Source organism: Choristoneura fumiferana, chromosome 20, assembly GCF_025370935.1.
Source record: "Choristoneura fumiferana chromosome 20, NRCan_CFum_1, whole genome shotgun sequence".
Taxonomy (NCBI): domain Eukaryota; kingdom Metazoa; phylum Arthropoda; class Insecta; order Lepidoptera; family Tortricidae; genus Choristoneura; species Choristoneura fumiferana.
Window position 1 is genome coordinate 4567525 of NC_133491.1, and position 27798 is coordinate 4595322.

Consider the following 27798-nt stretch of genomic DNA (forward strand, 5'->3'; position numbering starts at 1 on the left):
GTCTAAATTGGGATTTAGATTGGAGGTTATTGTTTTCAAAAGCCTCATCCCAGGAACGTTAGCATTTTCTTTTGGGCTGAGTCGCCTTAAGGGCCAAAGACGCTAGAGCCTTGCTTCTAAAAAAATATTTTCGTTGCCTTATTTCTGACCACTATGTCACGAAATTATTTGTCTTCGACTAAGAAAAAAAAATGGTGCTATTTTTACTAATTTTCAGTGTAATTAATATTTAACTAGAGAATAATAACCTAACCAACAAAAAATGGGAAAACCCCCGACTTCGTCACATCAAAGTTCAATATCTCATAAACCTGATGTCAAATAAAAAAACTGCATTCAAACCGGTCCACCCGTTTAAGAGCTACGGTGCCACAGACAGACTGACAGACACACAGACACACATAGTGGTCAAACTTATAATACCCCTCTTTTTGCGTCGGGGGTTAAAAATAAAAATATCACTATGTCCCGTACAAAAAATTCTACTCCGTCACTTTTTTCGGAGACAAAAAGAAGACAACGAAAACCATTTTCTTGATTTTACGAGTACTTAATATTATTTTTCTGACGTGAGTGTTGTAAAAGCTCTAGTTAGCCGTATGATGTAACGTAAGTGTTTTTATTTAAATCATCAGTTAACAAATTACACGTTTTCCGCAGGACAACCTCATATTGTCTTGATTACTGCTATTAAGTTAGTTGGCTATAAGGGAACCGGCGCTTGGAGATTTATATTGGTAAGATCGCGTTGAGTAAACACGTCCAGTATTCGTTTTTAGGGTGCTGTAGGGCTACTACGAAATAAAAAAAACCGCATTCAAATCGATCCACCAGTTTAAGAGCTACGGTGCCACAGACAGACACATAGCGGTCAAACTTATAACAACCCTCCTTTTGCGTCGGGAGTTAAAAAATAAGAGTTTAAAAACGTCTGGTCTATTCTATAGTGAATATCGGGTTAGGTCCGTCCTATTCTGAAAACGGGCAGGCGCGGACGGTTTGGACTTATAGCTTGTCAAAATCGAATGACGGTGATTATATTATATTTACAGTGGCGTAACGTGTTCGCAGGTTTTCTACTATTACGATAACCTAACCAACAAAAAAGTTGGAAAACCCCCGACTTTGTTGAAACATGTCTAAGAACCATCGCTAGAAAACCTGCTTTCAAATAAGAAAAGCCGCATTCAAATCGGTCCACCCGTTTAAGAGCTACGGTGCCTCAAAGACACACATAGCGGTCAAACTTATAACAGCCCTCTTTTTGCGTGGGGGGTTTCGGGGATGACAAATCGATCTAGATTGGTATTATCTCTGGGAAAACGCTTATTATCGAGTTTTAGCCCGAGCAAAGCTTGGTCGCCCAGGTACTAAGTATTAACCACGCAGACACAGTGGTACTTAGAATAAAATATGAATAAAAGTAATTACAGTACCTCCCTTACCTACACGTAAAGAAGGAATGATTTTTTTTCGTTTAAACTCTCAATTTTACAAAGAAAAGGTTAACTGGAAGAGGCCCTTTACAGGATAAGTTCACCTTTATAAATCAATATCTCAATGTAAACTTATATTTTTATGTGCTTTGTGCCCAATAAAGAGTAATACAATACAATACAACAATTTGGAGTATCGTGAACAGTGTGTCAAATTATTTACCTACCTTTGACTCCTAGGAACATCAAAAGCTCTGTTTTGACAGTTCAGCTGACAGTTCTTACTGCGTCGCGTTACACAAGAGCCAATCAGCCCACTATCCATGTAACGAACGATACCCAACCGTCGCCAACCCGGACAAATTAAGACAACTCTTTTCCCCACCAAAATGCCCCACAAAAACCACTTCTTAACTCACCCGCGTATTACCTAAACGACCGTATTTCTTATCGTTAGTAATTCCTCAGTAAAACCACTTCAAGTTCTGCAAAGTTTAAGTAAAGTTGTAAATATGTGGCTGTCTCGTTCCTTTGTATGGTGCAAGGGTCGTGTGAGAGAGAGGGTTTCAGTCTTGCTAGCGGGACATCGACCAGCAGCTTTCAGAAAAACTTGCCTGCGGCGCATGGAGTTGTAACTCGGAAATTGGTAAAATATACAATTTTTGTTTTAACTGCTATATTACTTCAGTAAAAACTTTGATTATTAGTTATAATCAGTGTTGAGCTACCCACATGGTGCTACACAATATTAACTAATATAATCAAATAAATTGCTAAAGTTCAACATCTACTTACTTCACTTTAATCTAGCTTTAAGCAAATCGTTTTAGTTTCTCTTAGTTTTAATTACGACCTCATATTATTATTATTACCAATTGACCCTGAAGACTGAGGTCGAATCCCGCCATGCTAGTAATAGAGGCATAGAGTCATACATTTATAATCAAAGTAACCCAGCGATTAACGATTTTTAGTAATTTAAACATATTTTTTTTTTCTCAATCAATTATTCATTGAAATTGAAAATACAAACTGATACATGAATGCACAGAAAAACCAGAAAAATCTTTGCTTTTCTGGTTTTTTGTGCATCCATGTCTCAGTTTGTATTTTCGATATGGTTTCACGGGATACCGGTAAAAGTAACAAATTTGGAGTTGAAATAAAAAATACAAAAGGAATCCAAAAAACAATCATAATATTCTTTGAAAATAATAAAAATAATGGTCGACAGACAAGAACATCCTATTTTATAATAATCTATTCAGGCTTTAAAAGTATTTTTTTCATCCATAGTTTGTAATAATTTAATGTTCCTTTTGCCACAGCTTTTGCAGAAATAAGCTGCTAACATTATTTATACGACCTCAAAACCAAACCGAGTTACAACAGCACACCACTGACGCTACTTGCCCTGTGGACATCGACAAAAACCGTGCAGCCTGGCTATGTGTGTGTGCGCATACCGACGCGCGCACACAGCCGTGCCACATACCGACCTGCGCCGGAGCAGAGAAACGTTGCGTTTTGCATCAAAGCCTCAGTTGTAAAGCTGCTTTTGGGGTCATCAAACGCTTTATAGATCTTTAAAAGGACAAATAATTTTAATTGTTTAAAATACTGAACCAAAATCGTAGAGTGCTTAAAGATAACAGAGTGCTTCGAGTGTTCCATTTTGAAAGTTGTGGTAGATTTGTCACAATTTTTTCCAACGTGTTAAGTTATTTGAGTTGAGTTATAAGTTGTGGTAATTGAGTGAAATGAGTGCCAGTTAACTAGGTGTGGTGACTTCAGTGCTATGGCAGGATTTCTGTGCAGTTGAAACATGTGGAGAGACCTTTACTACGTCAAATCTGTGAGGAAAAAGGGGACCAGTGAATAGGTGCGTACGATTCAAACCTTACTTTCTTGTTTGCTGGATATTCACTAATAAATACGTAAATGTTGGTATTTACGGGACCTACGTATATATATCATTTCTACATATGTGTAAGATTATGTATACAGAATACTTGCTTCCCTACCACGTTGTTATTTAAGTAAGGCTTAGACCAACTGACTCAATGATATTTAATTACTACACGATTTTAGGTACTTATACATAGGTATAGGTATCTACATACACCTACATGGGGAGCCCTATGTCCAATTGTTGGACGTCCACTGTTACACGTCCTACGGCTTATATGTTGATGATGACGATGACATACCACACATGATACACGTAGGAACACCAAACTCAGCAGGCAATTTTGCAGGTGGTAGGACCTTGTGCAAGGTCCGCCCGGATTGCTACCACCATCTTGCTCGCTAATCCTGCCGTGAAGCAGCAGTGCTTGCACTGTCGTGTTTTGGCGTGGAGAGTAAGACAGCCGGTGAAATTACTGGCATTTGAGGTATCCCATCTTAGGCCTCTAGGATGGCAACGCATCTGCAATACCCCTAGTGTTGCAGATTTTTATGGGTGGTGGTGATCTCTTACCACCAGGAGACCCACTTGCTCGTTTGCCATCCAGTCGAAAAAAAACTATGAAACTCAGTCCTAACTTTTTTTTAACAATTACGCTACTTTCTACTGAAGTTTTAATTCCATTGGCTGAACTATCCCAATATTATACCACAATCGCATAGGTACCCTAAAATCTATCTATTTTCACAACGGTTTTAATAAGTTTCTCTAGGGATATACTCGTAGGTCATATAATAACGATTAGGCAACAGTCTATGCCAAGCGAGAAAAGTTCACCATTAAAAGTAACTGTTAATTTACTACCCATGAGTTAGTTGTTTCTATTCTCTGCCGTCTCTTCTAGAAGAAAACATTCGGTAAAAGTTTTGCCTCGCGTTCCATTATGAAAGAAAGAACGTGGCATAGTGTAAATCCATGGTGTACTAGATATAAGTCGCCTAAAAACAGCTGACGCGAGAGGTTATGCTCGCATTCCTTTCGAAACATACTAATAGGACAAAAATGCAAATGGCAAGCGACAAAATGGCAAAAGTGGCTTTTCGGCTTCATTAGTTCATAGCTTGCTAGGTCATGCTTATGTGACAGATTACGGTTTACTTGGCAGTATTAGTTATAAAATCTAACTTAGCTACCGTTTTTTGAATTATACCTGCTCACCAGCTGTTGTCCGAGACTTTATCTGCAAAGTTTTTATAGTTTTTTTATGAGAGGGAGTCAAACGAGCAGGCACGCCATCTAATGGGATATGATCATCACCACCCATGAATATGAACAAATCAAGGAGAGTCATTGGTCTGTTGATGGTCTTAACAGAAGTGTAAACCCTTTTCTTAAAGGCCCCGATGTCTGCAGGGCTACAACGAAACTCGAAACTCGAAGTTCGTGTCGTGCGGTCCCTCTGATACTATTTAATACGAGAGCGAGAGGGACCACACGACACGAACTTCGAGTTTCGAGTTTCGTAGTAGCCCTGCTGGAACACTGCTGACGGAAGTTGATTCCATAATTTGATTGTTTATCGCTATCTCGCGGCAACTGTGCAATTTTTCAGATAAAAACTTATCTCCTTCCTAGGGTCTGAAACTACCTTCATCCCAAATTACATCGAAATTAATTTCTGAAGAGAACAGACAACTGTGAATTGTGAAGACGTGACAAACAAGGGCCTTTCCAATCGGAATGTGGTCAGAAAGGTTTTTCCGATCAGAATGCATTCTTGCCATTATGTCACGCCTTAGACGCACTATTTTTTGAACATCAACCAATTTAGAAAATTCTAGCTCTTAGTTCCATTTTGGTAATACCTACATAATTCGAATTGTGGAAAAATAAACGTTAATCATTGTTCATTTTGAGAAGAACCAGAAAAAGGTTGCTGCGGTATTCCCTCGTATTTTTTTATTACGCAATTATTTACTGCCTAAATGGCTTGGGGTTGGTGCTTAAATTCCTAGAAGTAAAAAATTAAAAGAAAAAGAATAATGTTATCTTCAGAACGCAATATAGAAATTATATTTTCTTCATATTTTAATGCATAATAGCCTCCGGAGACATTTTCCTCTTGGTTAAACGAATTTGAGCTAAAAGCCTCTTTAAAAAGGTTCAACTTCCAGCGAATTAAAATCAAGAAATAAGTCATTTTACTTACCGAATGAGCATTAAAAGCAACGCGTTATTGACGGATAAAAGCCATTCCATATTTGGTGCATAAAAGTTATAGAATGAGTGGCAAAGAATAGACCGCGGACAATAGGAAATGAGAGAGGGCAGCCAAGTAACACGCAGGTACTTTAAGTGTGCAAGCGATAAATATTTATAGAAAACCCTTTTTTGCCCCTTTTGGGAGGCATTTCGGAAGCTGCTGTTGAATACGTTAAAGTGTAGGTGAGTTGCCTACTTTGCGTTGAGGGAACAATTTGCTTAAGTGCTGAGAATATATCGAAAGGTTCAGAGTGTAGATGTTTATTTACATCAGTGGCATGACGCAGTAACAAGTTATATCTACCTTGTTGTTGTTGCCTAAAATTGTTACAGTGGTAATTTTGCATCCAAGGCATAATTAATTAATCTCTCCGGTCTGTCTAATTAAAATGTTCTCTCTCACTGTTTTTCTTCAGTTTATACCTTTTAAATGGCTTCAGATTTCTTCAGTAACATCTATGACGGTTTTTCTTCGTCACAATAAAAAGCTTTGTATCCAGTATTGACAAAAAGGAGTGTTGACAGTGTTTACAGAGAGGAGCCGTCATTATCATCTCCATTCCGGTCTTATACTGGCTGCTACGATGGTCTTTTTCAGGTTGTTTTCGGGATTGTAACAACAGCCAAATCTGTATTGCATTGTGTTGACGTTAGGAGGCCAGAATATAGGGCGGCCAGTGGGCGTCGCGGCGTCACTTCATGCTCCTGTGACATCCCACAGTGGAAACGAGGGGGCACGAGTAGTTTTTTGAGGGTATCCCATCGTGAGAAATGCCCACATACCTTCTGTTGCCTCAAACAGGGCTAGATGCATAAGGCACATTTTCCACACCATAAAAAAGGAAGTAGAATAACAGAATAAGAATTTGAATCTTGCGTAGTCTGAAAACACTGAGCTGAGCTGACCACCCAGAATCAAAATGAAACCGCTTATTTATTCAGGCATGCCATCGGTGAAATAAGTAGGACATAGATAATTGAAGCGTACGGTTTCTTGGACGAATAATGAATACATTAAGCATGATTCCTAAAGCTTGTACAATTAAGCCAGCAATTTAATCTAATTTACTCATACTGCCCTCTTAAGGCAAAATACGGTATGATTTTTAGTTACTCATATTTATACCATCTCATACCGAATGTCAGCTACACGATGTTATAAATAACACGATTTGATTTTTTGGTTATTGATTTTGATTTACGGATGCAGCATGAATAATTAATTTATTAGAAGTTTCATGGTCCTGAAAGTAGTTTTTTTTTCTTAAAAATCAATGTATGTACACACAGTCACCTGCATTAATATTTGCCACAGCGGGGCAAGCAAAAATATCTGACAGTACTCACCAGTCTATGAAATTGAGTCTTTGTTGTGTCAGATAGCTGTGCTGGTGACTGTACACATTGCTAGATGCTGTAAAAATAACAATCATGTGGTGTTGGGCGTTAAGAAAACATGTAGCTCGGTTTAACAATAGTTTATTAATGAGAGCTTAAGCCTAAGAGTACATGATTATATAAAGAATGGAGTGGAGGTGTGTGAGTGCACACTATAATCATCATCATCAGCAGACGTCGCTACCTCAGAGATATTGATGATCGGTTTTATCCTATTTCTTTATAGAAATACGAAAATAATTTTACTGTTTACTTCAGTGCCAAAACAGGAATTATGCATGTTTAATTTTATTACATACTTCTCAGCACAACAAGAGGTGTGCAGAACTGTTTTGTGCAACTTGAAGACAATTTCAAATATGCACGTTACAAAAAACCAGTTTATGAGCGGTTTGACGCTGAATTTTATATTAAAACGTATAATACGAGTAATATAAGTATGGATGTAATGTTTCGAGAATTTTAGGAGTCATTTCTTTGCGGTTAGTGCAAATAACGCGTATCAAATATATATATGATTTATATCAAAGAAAAATAAAATAAAGACTCTAATCTTCAGAGCATCGCATAGTCATAATCATTAGAGCAACGCATTCGTCGATATTCTTATCTTTATACCGGGCACATAGTGATTATGTCGAAAAAAAGAAAAATGTGGGTATGACGAGCGAAGCGAGGAGTGGTTAGTATGAATTGTGACCATAGCGCATGAGTCGAGCGAGCGAAGCGAGCATGCCGCGGCAGCGGCCGGCGAAGTGCCAGAACTGATATGGCGGCGTTTCATGATATGCCTAGGAATTTCATGATTTGGCTAAACTGGCCAAATCATGAAATGGCGGCGTTTCGTGATATGCCTAGGAATTTCATGATCTGCCTAAACGTCTCTAGGCAAATCGTTAAACGGTGAGTTTTGAACGATATGGCGGATGTCCCTCAGCCAATTCATGAAATGGCGCCATTTTACGATATGCCTAGGAATTCCGTGATCTGGCGGATTTTACGGTCGGCCGCCGACATATAAACTGTGTGTTAATAAATCTTTGGATGATTATTCAAACAAACCTGGGAAACGGCTTTTGTCAGGTACGCGAAACTGTCGAATGTTGTTTGGGCTGTACAGATAATAAACAAGGATTGCAGCTGCACCCACTCCTCGTTTGTAACAACATGTGCTAAGTGGGGGGGGGGGGAGTCCCTTTTTTGGTGACAATTGGTGTCCTCCTCCATTACTACAGAAGACTTGTAAATTATTTTAGGTTTTATGGTGGTACTTTTAGGACCGCACATAAAATAATTTATTTCTTTATTTTCTTCACAATTGCAATGACACACTGTATCTTTATTCTTCGTGTTATCTATTTGCAATATTATCGTATTTTATGTTGTTATGAATAAATATATTTTCTTTCTTTCTTTTAAATGTAGCGGAATTTCCATATGTATGGCAGAGAACTGAATACGTGCAGAAACTAGCACAAATCTTATTTTAACCCAAGACAATGGAAGGATGGACATCCGGTCAGACAATAAGGTCAATGCTGTGTACCTGTGCCCTGTGCCAATAAACCATTAAACCAGAGTCTGTCTAACACACGTGGAATCACAATCGTTTTCATCACTTTTTTCTGTCACACAGTGTTTGAACTACGACATTTGAAATAATTAGCAGAACCGAATTGGGCAAGATTTACAGTTTGTTCTGGCTCTATTCCTCAGTCCCAGGGACACATTTAAGGCAATCACAGCACTTTCACAGTTTTTTATAAATTATTTAAAAGAGCACGAGCCGGCCGGCATACATTTTTTGCTGTCAAAAACAGAATAAGAGGGCTTAGGCCGTAGTTCTCACGCGGGCCCAGTGCGGATTGGGATGTTCACACAAACCATTGAATTGCTTCGCAGGTTTGTGCAGATTTCCTCACGATGTTTTCCTTCACCGTAAAGCTGGAGGTAAATTTCAAATGTAATTTCGCACAAGAATTCCGAAAAACTCAGAAGTGCGAGCCGGGATTTGAATCCACGATCCTCTGCTTGAGAGGCCACAGGTCAAACCTAGGCCACCACAGCTTTTTACTATGTGGGGTTTAATAAAAACTCATTTCTTGTTTTTTTTTGGTATTTAATAAAATTAATTGTATGTATGTACTGTGTGGACAGTATATACGATGTCATTGTTACCGTGATTTGTGAAGCTGCAAAGATCAGTAGGGGTGGAGTAGGAAGGGGGGCAAGGGGTCCGCGTGTTGAGGGATGGAGTAAGTATGTCAGTGATGCTCACAGGTTGGCCAGAGGGGCTTTTAGGGAGTGGGTGTCGAGGGGCAAGCCAAAGTCAGGGTACTTTTATGAGGAGATGTGTAAGAGCAGGCGGACATTCAAATCACGTTTGAAATGGTGTCAAAACCATAAAGATCAAATTAGAATGGACGCTCTGGCAGAAAAACACTCCAGGGGTAATTTTCGTGGGTTCTGGAAGGATACGAGCAAGATTAATATTCGCCCGGGCCTGCCGAGGAGTGTCGATGGCGTAAGTGAGCCGAAGGATATTGCTGACATATTTAAGGACCATTTTAAAATCCAGTCTCCCTTAGGGCCGGGACAGACTGTGAGTGGTGCTGGGAGATTGAATGAGAACGTAGGGACGAGATTTAGTGCGGAGGACGTAGCAGGGGCCATTAGGTCTATGTCAAGAGGGAAGTCCCCCGGGCATGACGGCCTCAGCATAGAGCACCTTAAGTTTGGGGGAAGACATATCTCCAGAATCTTGGCAACTTTCTATAACCTTTGCATCAGTCACTCGTACATGCCCCCTGACATGATGAAAACAGTGGTTGTGCCAGTGATTAAGAATAGGACGGGTGACGTAGCAGATAAGAGTAACTACAGACCTATATCACTGGCAACGATTATTGCAAAGGTTTTTGACGCTATGATTAACACTCAGTTAGATAAATACTTAAAACTGCATGCTAATCAGTTTGGGTTTCGGCCTCGACTGTCCACAGAGAGTGCGATATTGAGTCTTAAGAGTACCGTCAAATACTATACTGATCGTAAAACACCTGTGTATGCATGCTTCCTGGACTTGTCCAAAGCATTTGATCTGGTGTCGTATGAAGTATTGTGGGAAAAGCTTGAAAGCATTAACTTACCGTCAGAACTCATAAATATTTTCAAGTACTGGTATGGACATCAGGTCAATTGCGTAAGATGGGCTGGGGCAATGTCGGACGAGTATAAACTTGAATGTGGGGTGCGGCAGGGGGGTTTGACGTCCCCATCACTGTTCAATCTCTACATGGATGCTCTAATTGTCTCGCTCAGCAGCAAGCATGTCGGTTGCTATGTGAACGGGGTCTGCGTTAATAACTTGAGCTATGCGGACGACATGGTGCTGTTGAGCGCGTCAGTCTGTGGTCTTGAGAGGTTGCTACGTGTTTGTGAGGAATACGCCTTAAGCCATGGGTTAAAATATAATGTAGCCAAAAGTCAGTTCATGGTCTTTGAGGCAGGTTGTAACCGTCCATCTAATGTTCCACCGGTAATTTTGAACGGATCTCCACTCGAAAGAGTGGTCCGGTTTAAGTACTTGGGCCACATTGTTACGACCGACCTCAGGGACGATGCTGACATAGAACGGGAGCGGAGAGCGTTGTGCGTCAGGGCAAATATGATAGCTCGCAGGTTCGCGCGATGTTCCAGGGATGTGAAGATAACGCTGTTCAAAGCGTACTGCACGTCGCTTTACACGTGTAGCCTGTGGGCTAACTACACACAGAAGGCGTACAACGCTCTTCGTGTCCAATACAACAACGCGTTCAGGGCGTTGATGGGGCTGCCGCGCTGGTGTAGTGCGTCGGGCATGTTCGCGGAGGCGCGCACAGCGTGCTTCCACGCGAGCATGCGCGTGCGCGCTGCGGCCCTGGTGCGCCGGGTGCGCGACAGCTCCAACACTGTCCTGGTGATGATAGCCGACAAACCGAACTGCCCCTACATTAGGCACTGTTGTAGCCGGCATGTTAGTGGGATAGGATAGGTAGATTTCAGTGATTCAACGACTATTCTTTATAATTTTAATTTTAATTTATTTTCTGTAATTTTGACTGTTATTGTATTATTTTTAATTTTAGAACTATGACATCCTATTTATTTTATTGTTTTGATAAATTCAATCGCAATTAATTAAACTACTAACATTATCATTATAAGACTGTAACTAACACGAAGTATATGGGACTAGAGCCTGAAATAAACGTTAAATTATTATTATTATTATTATTTTACTGTGAAGCCGTGGTGGCCTAGTGGTTTGACCTATCGCCTCTCAAGCAGAGGGTCGTGGGTTCAAGCCCCAGCTCGTACGTCTGGGTTTTTCTATATTCCTGTTTACATTTGAAATTTACCTCGAGCTTTACGGTGAAGGAAAACATCGTGAGGAAATCTGCACAAACCTGCGAAGCAATTCAATGGTTTGTGTGAACATCCCAATCCGCACTGGGCCCGCGTGGGAACTACGGCCTAAGCCCAGCAGTGTATATAGGATGGGATGATGATGGACCTTACTGTAATGTAAAGTTGACGTCACTCTAAATACGTCAATACGCTCTAAGACTAGATACTTTCCAAACACAAAACCTTACTTAACATATTTATCACTTCGCAAGCTTGTAATCGACGTTCTAGAACGCCAAGTATCTGCGAAACTGGATACCTAAGTGTCCATTCGGCGGACGTTTTTAGCGTCCGAGTGATTTGTGACGTTTTAAGACGTTTTTAAGATCCCTAACTCGTTGGCACGCTTTATGTCCTGTCCTGAAGTTAATGGTCGTTTTAAATGGCAAGAATTAGCAAATTTTGAGGCTTATTTTCATTTTTTACTTATTATTTTGTAATTTTGTTGTGGTTACAGCAGTTGTTATGGTTGATAAGGATCTTTATGTGGGGTGCAATTTTAAATGCTTACATTTTATTTTAGGGCGTTTTCAGAAAAAGTTGTTGAAATTACTTCTTTTTAGATTTAGAGACACTTTTTTTCTCCTATTACAATCGAAAGTGCTCCTGATTCTGAGTAGGAAAACGAAATTTTATCTAAGTCTAAAAAAGTAATTTCAACAACTTTTTCTGAAAACGCCCTTTGACCTAAGTCTGCACACACCTGCGAACTAATTACATGGTGTGTGTGTGTGTGTGTGTGTGTGTGTGCGTGTGTGTGAAGTTCCCAATCCACAATGGGCCCGTGTGGAAACTACAGCCCAAGTCCGCTCATTCATCAGGATGCCTGTCGTGAGACGTATGTAGGGTGTCCCAGAAATCGATGGTATACCGTCGACGGCTGATAGGGCAGCTAATTACCTCTCAGAATATGAGGCTTTAGGTTTAGTAAAAAAAAAAAGAAGACAATGTTTTTTTCTTGCTACATAATAATATTAATTGTTGTTACGGCTACACGTTATAATTAAAATTATTTACCTTTGAAAAAGTCCTTCTGATTTGATTTAACGTGAGGTTTAATATAATATGTATTTATAATCAACACATAAAAATCGTCTTTTATAAAGGAATTAAGTTAATTTAAACAAAGTAAAATATTTTTATTATTATTATTATTATTATTATTTAGAAGCCTGTAGATGTGTCCCACTGCTGGGCAAAGGCCTCCCCCCATGTCCTCCACTCTACCCTTTCTTGGGCGATCTCTGACCAGCTGCGAAGAAAGGCGTCCAGATCGTCCCGCCATCGACGCCTGGGTCTGCCACGCCGCCGAAGTCCATTTATTATTATTTTAGCCCACCTATCTATTGGGTTCCATACGGCTGACGTGGCCTGCCCAGTCCCATTTCAGCCTGGCAGTCTTGACACCCACATCAGCAATGCGTGTTTATTCAAACACATCATTTTGTGTTTTAAACGAATCTTTGTTTGAAAATAAAGTTCTTTTATTCTTTCTTAAATTAAAATTACTTCTAACAGTTTAATCGGTATTGTAAGCTTACTGGCATATTCATATTAACATTTCTACTTGATATCCCGGGCCGTGCAACCAAAAGTCTATCACTGCTAATAAATAAGGCATTTCCTTACTTAGTTGGTATAAAATCAGTGATCATAAAATCCTTTATTTAAATTCAATTGCTATAATGATTGAGTTGCTGTAAATTCAAATAGTACAAAATTATTTTTCATAATTTCACTTGGGTACTATAATAAAGTAAGTAGTAGTCAAATTTTCTGTAAAATGAGTCTTTAGTGTACACCAGTAAAATTTTCAAGGCAATATTTACAAAGAAGAAAGGAATAGATTTTAGCCGATGATGCAATTTTATATTAAAGCAATAATAGAATAATTAAAACTATCCAAACATACAATTCACATTTACAACAAATATAAATACATAGCTACTCGGCAACATTATAAAATATGTATACTTCTGTTGTTTTCTAAAAACAACCTATAATATAGTTTGTTAAATTTATTTTATATATTTATTTCTATGTAAGTTGTACCTATATATTTTTTTTTGTACCTATTTATATTTTCAAAGTTTATAACATTTAATTTCAGAGGAAATAAGTTATCCACAAATAAGTCGATTTCCTTTTCTTTCTCATCATCCAGTGAACGTTTCTCAAACAACGCAAAAGTATCCAGCAAGCCAATAAAATTATTAGCAATTAATATTCCAGCATTTAATGCCCAGTTAATCAAAAGGTAATTATTAACATACCTTGTCTTATCACTTATCCTCTTATTTATACTTGCAATAAAATCGTTACATGTCTTCTATTTTACTGGCGAGATTAAATAGAAACACCATTTATATTTACTTAGGCACCTCATAAAAGTGGTTCTACAGCCGTTCGAATAATAAATATCTAGATCTTAAGATAACTGTAACGGAGAGACTAAATAATAAAATGAAACGTTAATTTTTAATTGACCTCTACACGGCATTTAAAGTACACTGTTTTAAAAAATTAATCGTCATCTGGACCATACAAGGGGTATTCGTATTTTCATATACCTACAAGGTATCTTAAAATCCTTACTTAATATTATAAATACGAAATGAAATATTTTTTATTTGCTTTAGCACTATGTGGATAAATGCGATGTTGGAATTTCTTATAAGGTATGAACTATAAAAGTGTCAGTAGTGCTAGCTGCCCTCTAACAGTATAGGCATGCAAAATTTTTACTTAAATCTAGGTAACAAAATTAATAAATATCAAATATCAAAACTGCACAATGCCGTACATAATCGAAAACAAAATTATCATTATAAATCAATATAAATATCATAAGAATTATTACAAAGAATTAAAATAAAATAAATGTCGTAAGTAATCAAAACTACTCTCTTAAATTTTAAAAAATCATTGAGGCTATAAAAATTGTAAGCCATAAGCGAAAATTATATTTGTCTGTTACCTTTTCGCTCCTAACCCACTGAACCTAGATAATGAAGATAGTTTGAGATCTAGGGCTTTTATCCCTGAAAATGGCATAGTTCCAATTTTTCGAATTTTTCGTTGATGGAGTCGCGGGTAAAAGTTAGTTTACGTTTTAGCAGGTTTAACGTGTATTTTCTGTAGGTACACATTCTTTAAGATTACGAGTACTTAATTTTATTAGAAATCGCAATGTTGGCTTTTCGAAAGGTGTGCTTAGCCTAGCCTACCCATTGCTACTTAAACTTTGGAGCATTGGAGCTATGTTAGTGTATTCTGGCCTATAGTTACTACGAAGTGCAAGATTCGAACTGACGCTTATCTATCTATATCTTCTTATTAATAAAAAATAATCGTAAAATGTGTTGCTAAGCGCAAAACTTGGGAACGGCTGGACCGATTCCGCTAATTCTTTTTTCGTTGTGTTCGTTAATGTCAGGAGAAGGTTTTTATGGAAGAAAATGTAGAAAAAATCTACGGGGATGAAGCCGCGGGCAAAAGCTAGTCTATCTATATTAATAAAAAAGAATCGTAAAATGTGTTGCTAAGCGCAAAACTTGGGAACGGCTGGACCGATTCCGCTAATTCTTTTTTCGTTGTGTTCGTTAATGTCAGGAGAAGGTTTTTATGGAAGAAAATGTAGAAAAAATCTACGGGGACGAAGCCGCGGGCAAAAGCTAGTTATTTAATAAAATAGTGAGAGGGACGGTACGATACGAAATTAGATTTTCGAATTTCGTAGTAGCCCCCCTGGCCTGTACCCTTAGTGTAAGTTTTCGGTTACAAAATACGTCTCGCTCGATCGCGTTCGCGTTAAAATATGTTTGCGATGTTCATGTTTCCATACAAATTGAGATTTTAATGCGAACGCGATCGAGACGTATTTTGTAACCGAAAACTTACACTTAGGGGTACTGGTTCTACTTACTAGTACCTGGTACTTTCCGTATTCTGTATTGCTCTAAGAATACGGAACCCTAAACAAAAACAATCCTAATTGACAAAGTAAGAGTCACCGAAAGGTCACGTCAGATGATGCCGCGGTCACCACAGCGATATAACAATAAAACAGATTTCTTCCATTGTTTATCCGGTCGTGACTGGCCCTATACTATGAAGTGCAAAATTCAAACTTCTTGTCTTGCCGTCCTGCTTACGCTTACATTACTTAACAAGAGAGTGAGAGGAACGGTACGATACGAACGTCGATTTTCGAATTTCGTAGTAGCCCCCTAAACCGAATCAGCATATCAGATCTGTAACTAAATAAATAAATCACGTTAGCTAATCGATTCTTAGATATCGTTCTCCTGGTTCCCACGAGATGGCGTGAGTTGCGAAATGATCGAATACACGCGATCGCGATTGTTTGTGGAATTGTGGAGATGTAACTGGTGCATTGTTTTGGGTCATAAAGTGGTAGGTGGTAAAGTGTGTTTAAACTGTTTTCTCAAAAATGATCGTTGTTTGTCTATCCTTATTAGATCATCATCCCAGCCTATATACGTCCCACTGCAGGGCACAGGCCTCCCCTCAGAATGAGAGGGCTTGGGCAGTAGTTCCCACGCGGGCCCAGTGCGGATTGGGAACTTCACACATACCATTGAATTGCTTCGCAGGTTTGTGCAGGTTTCCTCACGATGTTTTCCTTCACCGTAAAGCTCGTGGTAAATTTCAAATGTAATTCCGCACATGAATTCCGAAAAACTCAGAGGTGCGAGCCGGGGTTTGAACCCACGACCCTCTGCTTGAGAGGCCATATGTCAAACCACTCGGCCACCACGGCTTCCTTATTATATACAGACTGATATAAATGATTGTAACTCTGTCTATCTACCAGTCTGCTACCTCTTTACGCTTATACTGCTGAACTGATTTAAATGAAATTTTGGATGGGGAGAGTTTGCGAGCCTGGAAAGGACACAGAATAGTTTTATCCCAGAAAATGGTATTGTTTCCGCAAGATAGCGAATGAATTCTTTTGTGATTGGTCAAATAGCTAAATGAGACAATCGCAAGCAAAACTGTTACGTCAAACGGACATTTCAATAATAACGCCATCTAGATATTGCACCTGTCACGTCCAAAAGTCCAAAAGGAATTTACGTTTTTTGAATGTCACTCTTTTTTTTTTTTTTTCTTATTATTTGTCATTGCTGTTATAAATAAATTATTTTCTTTCTTTCTTTCTTTCTTTCTTTCTTTCTTTCTTTCTTTCTTTCTTTCTTTTTTCAACAAAGCAAACGGTTTTTTATACATCAAATGCATAAAGTTGGGAAGATTATTTTTAAAAATTATAACCGCAAGTTGAATACAGTTGCTTCATTTGATAATTTGAATAGTAAAGTCTTTATTTGAAGTTGCGAAACGTTCAACCACAACCCAATAGGAAACCACAGCATTAAAGAGAAAAGGAGAGATTTGCTAACGCGTCTTTTTATTAGGGGTTCGCTCGCAGTCAAAATGGAAAAACGTACCTACCTAAGCTTTATAGTTTCGCCATGTTCGTTCGTCTGTGCCTAGCTTGACACAGTACTCATATGCTATAATTCGACATGGGTGTATAAATAATCGCTTATCTTTGGCTGAGGCCAAACCACAGATATATATTACACTAGATAACGCAAACACTTCAATCTGTATGAAGACCAATCGTGTCACTTTTATTATATCTACTGTGACGTCTCAAGAGCGAATTAGCGATGTGAATTCCCCGATGTTCGCGCAAAATCGATTCAAATGCGCCGCCCGCCCGCGCCGTGGGGCTCGAGTCAGTCACTAGTCATGATTAGTCAGTTAGCGGTCAGTCTTTGTATGGGGCCAACCTCGACGTTTGGTCGGGGTTTGGACACGCGAAGTAGATGCATTTGCGTAATCTAGTGTAATCTATATCTGTGGGCCAAACGAACGTAATTTTTTGAGCTGTTGTAAGCCGCGTATTTTCAGTATTTCTGCTATTTCTGCTGCATTCGGTTTTACACAAAAGTCCAGTTGGTGCCACACGACGACGCAAAATGACGTTTACACAAATAGGACTTTTGTATGAAACATAACTAAAAAAATTAACTACTTACGACTTTTCAACAAATTATCACTTCCCAAATAATTTGGCGCATAATTACATTTGTCAAATGATTATTTGGCAACACAATTTTGTAACGCAAATACAGTGTTTGGCAAGTTAACGTTTAAATAATTACTTGCTTACCAACTGGTGCCTTTACCCATGTAGTTAAAGGGTTTCCGACCTGTTAAAAAATCTAGAAGTAAGTCTTCTAACCTAACCTATACGAGTCGCTTCTATTTACACGGTATCGAAAAAAAGCTCTCTGCTATAGGCTAAGAGCTGTGTACAAAAAACGCATAAATTATGTGACTATAATTCTAGGCGTCTGTAAAAATACTCCCCATTTTGACGGCGAAGAAAGATTCGCATTCATTCTTGCTTAATTATGATTATAAGAAAGAAAACAGAAACAGAAAAGCAAACAGCCAGTACGAGTAGTTTACCGCAAACCGCATAATATTAAAAGCGTTTCACTTCCCCACATTCATTAGGCTAATACAAACATCATTGCAATTGATCTAAACTTGTCCTGCGCATTTATCTTGATCTGAGCCGTTTGTTTATGCACCCAGTTCTCAGTTCTATAGTAGGCTAAGAGTCGAGTTTGTTAAAATCTCAATATTAATATTATAAAATGAAAGTTTGTAGTTACGTCAATAGTGGGATAGCTATCATGACCCAACTCATCCCATGCGAGTTATTACGTTTTTTTTTCAATGAATGTGAATTGACTGATTTTCGTTAGTTCACGTTTATTCAAGCAATAAAACCGTAAGGGCCTAATCCAAACAATAAATAATTACTTGCCTTTAGTCGCCGTTTCGCCTGCGTAAACAATAAAGAAAAAAGAAGAAGTTCTTGTAATAAAAATTGAGTTTCAGGGTTTTTAATTTTCATTGGAATTGCCTTAAATTCCATCATGGTTTTGGTCAACGTTATGTTAACCAAAAACTTTGTGTATCAAAATTTAGCGGTTAAAATTATCCAATTCCGTGGGAATTTTATGATAAATATTCTAATATCTACAAATTTAAATCTATCCAGCCGTTTTAATGTAAAATAATAAAAACACGGACTCATGCACCCACATGGCCAAGAAGTTTTTGCATTTATAATATTTTTAATTGGATTATTAATTAGCAAGTATTCACATTTATAGCTGTTCTATGCTCCTAGCTCTCGGCCTATCTCACCCGTCAAGTATATGAAGTGAAACCTGAAGTGAAATGTCGATTTCTAGATTAATAATGTACTTTAGAATGTGTTCAATTAGTGGTTACGGCGGATTAAACTAAGGCATAGCCTCAGGCGTTGTATTAAAGAGAAATTCTGGGCGTTAGTTTAATTACGGGTAAGGACAAACAAATAATATAACGCGAGTGCTCCAGTTAATAAAAGTTTTCCTTGTAAAAGTTTACATAATCAAATCAGCCCTTTGATGACATAGGTCCCTACTACTGAACTGAAGGTGGCTCTTATAGCACAATAAAAAAACATTCGTGCGCGAGTCCGACTCCCACTTGTCCAATTTTTTTTTATTTTGAATCTTCTGCTCACATATATCTGATTTGTGATACTCATAAATATTAAACTGTCTCGTTAGTTATTGGCACTCTGTATCCCTCAGAGTTGTCTGTATGATGTAAAACATGTTTTTATCATTCTGTCACTTTATCTGTCGATCGGGCTAGATAAATACTGAGACTAGAAAAGGGCTGTCCAAGCAGTTATCTTAGCGGACCGCTACAACTAAAAACACAATTCCCTTGAAACCTTGAATGTATCACAGTGTATAGTGTAAGTCTACATAATCACTTATACCATATATCTTAGTGGGGGCTCGTTAAGGAGTAAGTGAATTTAAGAAAGTATCTACAACAATAATTAACAATAATTAACACCTATGTAAAACTCATGACCATACAATAAATTATTTGATTATTTGATTATTTGATCTATTTTATAAGTGCATATTGTATACACTTGCTTCCGTTTGCACTCCTTAAAATAAATAAATAAATTGTATAAGGTATCACAAACTAATAATCTTATTAGTAGGTATTTAGATTATCATGCCAGTCGTCGACTTGGAGACGTCGCAGATCCGCCTGGACACTGGCAAGAGGCTGCGCACGATCGGGACAGATGGCATGCTCTCGTTTCGGAGGCCAAGACCCTCTTTGGGTCCCTGAGCCAAATTAGTTAGTTTTTTTTAGTTAGATTATCATACTAATATTTAAATACGAAGTTTGTAAGTCTTTTTGTTTGTTCAACCTTATATATCTATCTCATACCTTTAAACGAGCAATTCTCGTATATATAATCAGAATCTCAGAAACGGCTACAACGATTTCAATGAAATTTGGATGTGGGGGTTTTCGGGGATGAAAACTATAATTAACGAGTTTTACCCCGAGCAAAGCTCGGTCGCCCAGGTACTATATAAATGCGAAGTCTGTAAGTCTGTTTGTTTGTTTGACCTTATCACATCTAAACTGAGATTTCCCGTGATACCTACATACTATGCTAGGTCCTTTACAATCTCAAACTACATACACACCAAATTTCATCTAAACCGGTTCAGCGTTTTAAGCGTGAAGAGTTTACAAACACAAAATTTACTGTTGAAACTAACCTAACCAACAAGAAGTTACAAAACCCCCGACTTTGTCACTTCAAAGTTTAATATCTCCAAAACAGCTAAACCGACTTTGATGAAACATGTCCAAGAACCATCGCTAGACATACACACACACACACACACACACACACACACACACATACACACACACACACACACACACACACACACACACACACACACACACACACACACACACACACACACACACACATTCTAACGTAATAATCGATAAGGAAATAAACAGTTTCATTATTATTTTTAGTATTTTTCTGTACTATACGGGCCGCAGCTTTGCCAGCCCTGGTTTATATTTATTGACGAGCATCAACTTCCCGTTATTAAACGTATATTTTGATTTATTAATCTCCGACCGAGCGGCAGCCGATTCCTTAAATTTTGCGAAGTTTGTCTTTTTTTCTTTATGCACTAAACCAGTTGAACGATATTTGATAGAATTTGATATACAGATAGCCGGGTCCTGGGAAAACACACAGGCTACTTATTTTGGTACTAGCTGTTGCTATATTGGGATGTACTGTCGAACAAATTGAATTTTTGTCAAGGAAATCGTAGTGAATTTGATTAATAAAAGGTTCCACCCTGGGTCATCATTCAATTTGTTCGACTGTACACGTGCAAAAACACGAAACCTATGAAATAAAATAAATAAATTACAGTTTTAAATTTAAACAAAAAAATTACGACAAGTCCAAACTAATGACCTCTATTTGACTTTGCTCAATTCACATACAAAAGACATCAACGCGCTCCAATTTTAATTTTGTCTTTAATTGACTACTTTAACTGTTCCAAAAATAAAAAGATAAGAATCCAAGTACCTCATTTAATTTTATCTGATCTGAACCTAATTTCTCTAGAAAATTAATTACCTATCAATAATTATGATTATGATGATTAATATTTTGATGATCTTTTAATCAGAGCCAACATATTGAGGAAATGACGATGAGAAAGTGACGACATAGCGGTGTTGTGTAACAATATTTATAAATTCAAATAAAGGTAGATAATTATAGCAAGAATGCATTATTAGATGGGAAAAAACCTTGTCTTAAATGATATTGTATCGTAAATCTATTTAAAAAAAGTATAAACCTCGTTGAGTTCCTTGCCGGATTCTTCTAAAGAGAGGTTTTTCCGAGCCGGTTGTAGATGTTTTTTAACATTCATAAGTACTTGTTATAGCCTAAATTGAATAAAGGTATTTTGACTTTGACTTTGACTTTGATTGTACCGGATAACTCACGTCTTAAATCGAGTTTAGCTCGACATGTTTCGTAGCCCTTCTTCCTAGGAGCAAGCTAGATAAATTTATTTCGTAAACAATTACCACTTATCAACCTCTTCAGATCTTAGATCAGCAATATTAAAAAGACTTGGAGACAATCAAACATGCATGAAGTACAATAACGTTTACTTTTATTTATTGTGATTAAACGCTGAAATTTTACGATGCAACACATTTGACAAGATTAATGTATTTTATGATTATAATACATTTACTTTTATTTTAAATAATCTTACCTTACGGTAACAAGTTTCGTAAATCTCATTTTATTTTACCACATAATTCTGTATGCAAATAGACGTAATTTTTACGTCATCCGCACCAAAAGTTCGAGCCCTGATGATGATGATGTAGGTTCGATGGCAATTCAAATACAGTCAGAAAAAAACGGCCAAGAGCGTGTCGGATACGGCCAAGGTAGGGTTTCGTAGCCATTACGAAAAAATCAAGTAATATTTTTCTAAGGATTTCGTATTGTGTACGGAATTTTCCAAGTTTAGGTATATACCCTAATAATTGTAAAACAATCTTAGCCGTTATAATTTTCCTTGTAAATTTGATAGTAACTATAGGGTTAGTCGAGGAAAAAATCACACCCACTTTACGTCTATGGGGGTACCCTAAAAAAATATTTTTTCTATTTAACCACTGTCGGCGTGACTAATATGTATATTCATGCTAAATTACTCTGAGCTTAGCCGCGGACGGACAGACAAACAGACGGACAGACATGGCGAAACTATAAGGGTTCCTTTCCTAGTTGACTACGGAACCCTACAAAAGCTTGTTTTAAAAATATTTTGTCATTTTATATTTTACTTCATATTTCCTTGCAAAACTTTGAAATCGGAACGCTTAGGGTCCATCAGACTTAATTGACGTCCCTGAGAGTGAGTTTCGCCGTTTGTGATAATGCAGAGTCAAAGGTTATGAGTTTCGTGATGAGATTTCGCCTTTTATGTCTCCGTAGCTGTCAAGTTTATCACCATCGCTACCACTGTGGTACAGTCAGGCGAAAAATGTGGGTACGACGGTTTACCTCAATTAGGACTTTGATGGACATTTAAGACCGGGTTAACTGTTAAGTGTTGCCAGTTTGCGATTTTGTAACCCTTGAACTTCTGTTCGAGGGTACAGTCAACCAATTTATTTCTAAGCCACTGTGGTAACTAATAACTATCCTATATCCTACTAATGTTTATCATCATCATCCCAGCCTAAATACGTCCCACTATCTGGCACAGAGCTTCTCTCAGAATCAGAGGGCTTGGGCCGTAGTTCCCTCGCGGGTCCAGTGCGGATTGGGAACTTCACACACACCATCACTACTAATATTAATAATTATTATAAATAATTTTGTGAGTATGTACGTTACTCTTTCACGCTAAAACAACTGGACGTATTTGGATCAAATTTTGTTAGGCTTATATAGGCTGGAGTATGGACTATAGCATTATCTGACATGTTATAGCCTCAAATTAAGTAAATAAAGATATTTTGACATTGACTTTGACCGTTTTTTACTTAGGTAGGTGAAGGAACTCTTCCAAACAGGTGATGAAATTCACAGGCACCGGCACTTCCATCGAATAAAGTTGTTATTTTAATTTTACGGCCATGTTTCAAACTATCAAATATATCCATAAAAAGTCTTCGATCATAAAAAACGTTATCTATGAAAAACTTCCGCGGAGAAATTCCGACGGCGAAATAAAGATATCTAATATGTCTGTATGTTTTAATGTGCGAGTGGTGGGATAGAGTATCTGGCTGGTTGAATCTAGTTAATTAATTTTATAGGTACTTATCTATTAAATAAATGAAAATTTTTTTAGGGGGAAAATGAGCAGGTGGGTTACCTGATGGAAAGCTATCACTGCCGATTATGGACTAAAGATATACACAAAATAGAGCTATATCAAATAATTTATTGAATCAGGCGTTACTTTGCAGAGGTCCAGATCAATGAACTAAAAGAATTTCTTTGCTCACCCGCGACCTTCAAAGTGAAATAAGAAAGAAAGTAAAAAAAGAAAAGAAAGAAAAGGAAGAAAGTCGCGGGTGAGCAAATAAATTATTTTAGTTCAGAGCTATATCAGTTCGCTGAACTGTATCATGTGTCACTCTTTATATCAGTTCAGTGTCAATTGTGTTTTGTTTCTTTTCTGTTGTACAATAAAGAGTTTACATGCATGCATATATACTTACTCATCCAAATGTATCATATTATCATTTAGCTCACTAGCGCAGACTCTTATTTTGATGGCTGTCAAAATTCTGATGTTAGATGTCATGATCAAACATTTGAAATTTATTATCAACCATATATCATTGAAGGAGAATACAAGTTACAAGTCACGTTTCGTCTACGAGCTACTGCTACTGATATAGTGAGCTAAATGAGTGATACTCGTATATAGGTATCTTAGTGAGTAAATGATACATATCAATCTTTTCTTTAAGTGATTAGCTTGTCCCATCTCTACTATGGACACCCACAGTGCGTTGCCAGTCATTTAAGAAAGGTGTGGGCTTGTTGTTTTTGAAGATCCCCAAGTTGTTTCGTGTAGGTACAATACATACAATCTGATGCAAATGTTAAATAAGGGTACGATTCTATGTAGGCAGTACCAAGCTTGGAGCTTGTGCATGTAAACCTTTTCTTATACAAAAATAGAACTGTTCAAAATACACGGTTGAATTTTCTTGTAGTTTTTGAGTAAAACGCCTGTGACATACGAACGGATCGACGGACAGGACGAAACCATGGTCCCGTTTTTAGCATTTTTATTATGAAGCCCTAAAAATGTAACTCTGAAATTGCTCTAAATTCCGATAAAAAACTAGTTGCTTCGTAGCTTGGGTATTGCAAGAATGTTATTTATCACCAAATATTTTAGTTTATTTTTATTTTTTAAGGACTTTTAGGATACGGGCCTTGGTGAAGGTCTTTTTTGTGGACTCCTACGCAATGTCGTACAGATACGCAAATAAAATTTCAAGTCAATCTGTCACTTTATGTAACTAACAGACTCGCAGGATTTGACGGCAGTCTACATTTCAAAAATCCTTAATTTTTTTTTGTATGTAATTTTTTGTGTATTTTATATTATTACTAGCGGACCCAGCAGAAGAAAACACTACAATAAAATTATGATAACAAACCACAAAAGTGCTATCTAGCGTTGTTTTGCCATATCAATTATTTTAAGTGAATATTTTTCTAGGCAAGTATAAAATAAGTAACTTATTGTAAGTGTGTGGGGATGTGGTCTACACTATAACTGACAGTTACAAAACCCATGAATATTTTTTATGGGAAAATGTTTTTTCTTTTATTTTATTTTTTCGTTAATTTTCTAATGATTTGGATAATAAGTGTCCTATTCCTGACGAAGACAAATTCAAAAACACAAAAATCATGAAAATTGGTCTAGCCGTTCTTGAGTTATAAATTTTGTGTAACTAACACGACTTTGTTTTATATATAAAAATAGATATAGATATATAGATGTATTTTTGTCTACCTATTATTTATGGTATAATTTGAATTTTACAGCGCATTGGTGCAACTGTAATGCTGTTGACAAATAAATAAATAAATAATTATGCGGTATACGACATTGCACTCTAAAACCTTGTAAATACAAGTCTATTCAAGCAAAACCGTCTAATAAGCTGGTGCTACGCATAAAATGTACATGGAACTCGAGAAAGTACTCAATTAAGGCTAAGTCTATACGATGTCACTTTGATAGGACATGAAATCACTTCCGTGACCAATAATTGGACTAAATTAGCGTTGAACCTCTTGTAACTGTTAATAAATTGCTCAATTTATAACTTGTTTTATTTTTACAGGTACTTTTATTGGTAATGTTTGTCTGTAAGTAAATGTGGACTATAAGCACAGAATAACTAATAGTACTACTATAAGTTGTCATCAAGTCTTACAACACGAATCTCACCCTGGATTGACTGGATTGACATGAAATTTGGTCATCATCATCATCATCATCATTTCAGTTTTAGGACGTTCACTGTTTTTATACAGTCACCTGCATTATAATTATATTATATTATTACACCTTTATTGGATCTGTATTGTAATTATGTAATTTTTTTATAATGCAACAATAACGAATTTTTTATTTAACAATAAAAGTAGGTATAAAAACAGGGACTTAAGTATAAAATTAACATTATATAAAACTAATTTAATAGATAAACAAAAATTAAAACTAAAAATTACTATCCAAATTTGGACCCTTAGGTAGGGTGCCCATCACGCAGGCAGCATTCCTACGTTGAATTGCTACAGCAAGTCTTTGTGCGAAAAAGCTGCCTGCGCGAGGGTCACCTGTTGCCTCTCTCAGGCGCTTGCTTAGAGCTCCGTGGAGTCCTCGTGCGCCCTTGCCCCACGAACCGAGTGTCTCGACACCGAATGCGACGAACTCGTGCTGGGCGCCGAGACACTCGTATTTAATGGCCTTGAACCGTTCTCGGGTATCCGCCGTCGTTGGGAGGTAGGACGATGCCAACCACACCATGGCGTCCCACACCAGTGCACGGCCCATTCTCCATGGGATTAACGACATCCCGTCAGGGCGCTTGCCATCACTCCGTGAGATTTGGGGCTCCAGAGCAGCAGGAACGTTATTGCACTTGTTATTATAATGTTCATTGTAACTAACCTCTATGGATTTTTTCTGAAATAAATGGCTTATTATTATTATTTTACAACGAAGTGTGAAAAAATATCTTACACGTCCTACTGGCACTAAAAATAGACTCGTGTCAGATATTTTATGTACTCTTTGTTATGTCAGATATTGGTGTTGGTGACTGTGTAGATAGTTGCATACAAATTTAATTATTGTCGTCTCGAACTTTTAAAAAAGTTAAAATGGTCATGGTAATAAGTTGGCAGAAGTCGTATACAGCCAACTCAATTGCCGGTATCAGTTATCCTGATGGAACCCCGGAGTTTTTTTATTGTATCTGAAACAGCTTGTGGTGTTTTCGGTGTCAAAATACATCTATAAAATTAACTATCATAACATATTTAGAGAAAAAGCCTATTCTAATTTAGTTTTTTCTTTGACCATTTTTGAGAACTTAGTTATATTAGTCTCGGCTGAAATAGCACTAATCTGGCTTCGTATTAGACAAATACTCATACTCAGCCAGCAATTGCTACTTATATTAAATGTTATTATAACGGATAACTGACGTCTTAAACCGAGTTTAGCTCGACATATTCCATGTTTCATGTTCAAAACAATTGCTACTTCATCCCAGCCTATAAACGTCCCACTGCTGGGCACAGGCCTTCTCTCAGAATGAGAGGGCTTGGGCCGTAGTTCCCACGCGGGCCCAGGGCGGATTGGGAACTTCACACACGCCATTGAATTACTTCGCAGGCTTGTGCAGGTTTCCTCATGATGTTTTCCTTCACCGTAAAGCTCGTGGTAAATTTCAAATGTAATTTCGCACATTAATATCGAAAAACTCAGAGGTCCGAGCCGGGGTTTGAACCCACGATCCTCTGCTTGAGAGGCCATAGGTGAAACCACTCGGCCACCACGTCCTTACTACTACTATTACTACTACTATTACTACTATTGCTACTTCATGCCATGACAATAATCTACTATTTATTGATTTTCAAATACAAGTACGCAACTTGTACGGAGTCCGACTAGCGCTTGCTATTTAATTTTAATCATTCCAGCCAGTCGCATTTTTAGCCTGACGTATTGTTCTAGCCAGCCATTAGCTTTTAGAGCCATTTCGCCAGGAATGCGACCCGTGGGTCACGAAACACTTTCTTGTGGGATTTAGTGCCCCGCTTCACCTTAAACAACTTTACGTACAGACCTTTCAGGTTTTTATGGGTTTAGATTGGTGTACATGGAACTGTTGAACTTTAAACTGAGGGACCTTACGTACAGGAACATTTAAATGATCCATAAAGGGGAGAGCTAAGAATAGGTATCCATCCAATTGTAATAAGAATCTCTGTTTGTATTTAACTGCATTTGTTGTGGGTTCAAAGCAATGCCAGTTGAGTTACAATGGCAGTTGTGTTGTTTTTGCGTGTGCATGTATGTGTTATTTCGTTCATAAGGTACCTTTAAAAATAACTCCTTAATTGCTGTACTCTTGACAGATTCTCAATATTTAAGACTATCACGGTCATTACCATAAGGCAGTTGTCTCACCGACGACGAGGAAACGATTGGCTATAGACTATTTTCTCGCTCAAGAAACGAGCAAAATATATAAGATCCTGTGTGAGTAAAAGAGACATATGTTAATAGTTGA

At 37.6% G+C, this 27798-nt stretch overlaps 1 protein-coding gene across 1 annotated transcript in view; it reads left to right on the forward strand.

Moving 5' to 3' along the window:
* The first annotated feature begins 2924 nt into the window (after positions 1-2924).
* The window catches only part of LOC141438934 (uncharacterized), a 77657-nt gene continuing 52783 nt past the window's right edge, over positions 2925-27798 (forward strand). Inside the window, exon 1 of the mRNA XM_074103010.1 lies at positions 2925-3318. The gene's annotated coding sequence lies outside the window, so the exon portion shown is untranslated. The remainder of the gene's footprint in view (positions 3319-27798) is intronic.